Here is a 3755-nt window from a genome sequence, read left to right on the forward strand (position 1 = left end):
CACAGCGGTATGTCTGCAGACTGACAATGCTAGAATCCGGGTTTCGATACCCGTGGTGGGCAGAGCATAGATAGCCCATTGCGTAGCTTTGTGCTTAATTACAAACAGACATTATTAATTTAATTTTTATGACCTTTTTTTTTTTTCAGTCTACTTAATAGAGTTCCTTTATTTTAAATGTTAAAATTTTGTATTTGATGTGAATCATTTTTTGAAAATTAAAAATGTTTTGCTCTAAGTTATATATATATATATATATATATATGGGTATGTTTGTTTTTAGGTTTTAATGTAGAACAATGGTCTCATTATTAATACTGTCTATCAGTTAGTCATTTTAACTACTTAGTCACCTTAAGTTAGATAATTTTTATTTAATTGTTTGTGACTTAGTAAGATGGAGGAGCGATGTAGGTGCTAAAAAAGGTGCCACGTGTACAAGAATAAAGAAATCTTAGTATATTCACACCTATCCATAAATATGTATAATGATGATTTTGATACTGCCCCCTCTCACTGGCTTATAACACTTAAAAACTGGGTTTCGATTCCCATGTTGGACACAGCACAGATAGCCCAATATCAACAAATGTTTTTATGCAGGTTAAAATTACAGTGAATGTCTTTATAAACAAATTTAATTGTAACTTTTTATGTAATTTCACACAACATGTTTCTATTTTTATGTAAATTTTTTTAGTGAAGAAAGATATTTTGAAACCAAAAGTAAATTTTGATATGAAAAATGCTTTTTACGTTACTAGTGATTGTTTATAGCGATTTGATTATCTATGAACCGATCTAGGCTTAGCTTTCCATCAATATCATTATTTGTGCCTTTATTATATTTAATGTTTAACTTCTGCTACGTTTTAAACTATTTTTGAGTACCTTACGCAAGTTAGAAAAAGGGGGTAAAAAAAATTTAGCTTAAGCAGAAAAGTGTTAGAGTGAATGAATTCACCAAATTCAGTGAAATACTTACTGCTTACAGCTCTACCCCCCCCCCCCATGTGATGATTATAAATCTGTTTTAATCTTCTGTAATTTAAAATTATTAATAATTTATACAGTGTGTAATTTATCTAGATAACTTTAGTAATTTAGAGTAAGACAAAGTACAAAGAAATACTTGTTACTTGAGTGTGATTTTTATTGCAAGTGATATATATTTCTACTTTGAAACTTTTTAAGGAAAAAACATTTTTAGAAACCCGATCACTCCAGGTATGACACGAAGTTTTTGTAAGTTCAGAACTACAAGAAAGGTTAACTGTAGTTTTTATTATGTCATGTATTGAAGTTTTATTGGAAATAAATCTATCTTCTTACAGCTTTGTCGTGGTTTGGAAACGTATGTTGAATTTGTTGCATCATAAGTGGAAATGAACAATGCATTGATAATATATACAGAGTAGGGTTTCTTACATCAGTATAGAAATGTGTGAAAAATAAAAGGTCATTGGTAATAAAACAATTATTCATCAGAAACTTCTGTTCTAAGTTATTTTGGGGGAGGTTAATAAAGGTTATATCAGGGCTTTTGCCATCAAACTCAGACTAAATCTGAATGATTGATCATAGTGAAAGATATCTGAATTGTTAGTGAAATTCGAGCTTTGTGAGGATAGTGTTTTGTTTTTACTTTCAAACCAATCAGTGCATGCAAAATAAAATTTTGGTTAACTAATATCAACTGTTATTTATTTATTGAATTCAGATTTATCCGCATAATTATGTTTGATGAAAAGGTGAAGATAGTGCACTGGGAATACAGTTGCATATGATTTGAAATTTAATGTTGTATATATATCCCTACATGAAGACGATTGGTGCATATCAGAATGGAGTTTATGATCAAGGCTTCATTAAATTGAAGTTTTATAACACCTGCAATCAAACCTAATGTCGCATGTCTTAAATTCTGTTTTTCTAATTGAGAACTTTCCAATAAAATGAATTACTTTTCTATGGAGTGATACTTCATTCTTCAAGTTAAAGATACTCATTAGTAATCATCATCATTTGCATCTTGTTAACTGGGGAAGGGAGTGGTGGATTGTGATCCATGCTTAGGGGCCATGGGTGCATAATAATGGTCAAATCCCACTATTTGGTTAAACAAGAGTAGCCCAAAAGTTATTTGTGGGCACTGTTTACTGGCTGGCTGCTTTCCCTCTAGTCAGTTCAAAATTAGGGACAACTAGTGTTGATAGTCCTTGCATGGATTTATATAAATATCCAAAGACAAATAATGTCTTAGCTATTTTTAATTAAGGCATCTTGTAATGAAAAATATAAAATATTTTGTACAAATAAAATTGTACAATCTAATAAAATAAAACAGTTTAAGATAAGAACTATGTTTCTTTTATATAATTCAAAAACTTGTATAATATTTGGGGCATATTTATCAGTAATGAAATTGTAGAGAGATCTTTTAAAAATCATTGGTATTTTTGAACTGTAGGACATTTATTTCTTCCCTTGTTTTGAAAAAAAATACATTAAATTATTTCATATACTATTTGTGTTCAATTTAACACGCATTGTCATTAAATTAGTTTAAAGTTGGTTTATTACTAAATTTAAGGTTATTCAAATATATTCTGCAATATAATTATTGTTAACATTGTTATTTTTGTTATATTTTGACATGTAGTTGTGCAGTTTGAAGTTAGGTCTCGCAAACAATGAAACATTTGTTATTGAAGAAACACGATATTTCATACATATAAACTAGAATTATTAAAGCAACTTACAATGGCACAAACATTTATAGAATAGAATAGAAAGAAATTATATTTTTCAAATTTGGAAAATAAACAGGAAATAACGTTTTTAAATCTCGCTGATAATCCAAACTTGTATATATAAAAAACATGAGATGGTTCACAAGAAAACCTGAACGACAATCATTTTAAAAAGTGAAATGGCCAAGTATAATGATTTAAAATTTCTGACTGGATTGTTGAAAACAAATCTGTACAACATAACTCAAATATTTGTTTTACACAACTCAAAATAATTAGACTGATGTTATTTTCTTTTTCACCAATGACAAAAACATTTCTCAAATTTCAACACGAATGTTGGGAAAATATTAAAAACTAGCGGGACTGAAGTTGTGTAAATTCATGATTAATGAAAGGTTATCTTAGGACATGATAAGTTGCTTCCCTTATATATAATTGTAAAAAATGACCATAAAAACCGCAAACTGCAAAACTTAAAATTTCTATGGACCTAATGAACCTCCATACTAATTTTGGTGAATATACATTGACACCATGCGAAGTAGTTAAGTGGACATACAACAAACAGTACTGTTATATTTATATCGTGGCTAAAAATAAACCACGAAAAATTCGAAATTCAAGATGCGTACACTTAGATTATTAATTTGTCTAAACACCAACAAATCCTTCTATTAATTTTTGTGTTTCATCGCTAAAAATCGTTCGCCTCCCCCTAGTGGCACAGCGGCATGTCTGCAGACTGACAACGCTAGAAACCGGATTTCGATATCCGTTGTGGCCAGAGCACAGATAGCCCATTGTGTAGCTTTGTGCTTAACTTCAAACAAACAATAAAATCATGCAATGCTATGATTTTTTATACGTCATCGCCTTTGGTTAAGTACTAGAAGAATAAAGCTGAATATCAGTAAAATAAGTTGTTTTTGTTTTCGCTAAAATACACATCTTTATTGTGTACACAGCATGGACACAAATAAATAGACACCACCTTTTCAG

Source organism: Limulus polyphemus, unplaced genomic scaffold (genome assembly GCF_000517525.1).
Source record: "Limulus polyphemus unplaced genomic scaffold, Limulus_polyphemus-2.1.2 Scaffold1292, whole genome shotgun sequence".
Classification (NCBI taxonomy): Eukaryota; Metazoa; Arthropoda; class Merostomata; order Xiphosura; family Limulidae; genus Limulus; species Limulus polyphemus.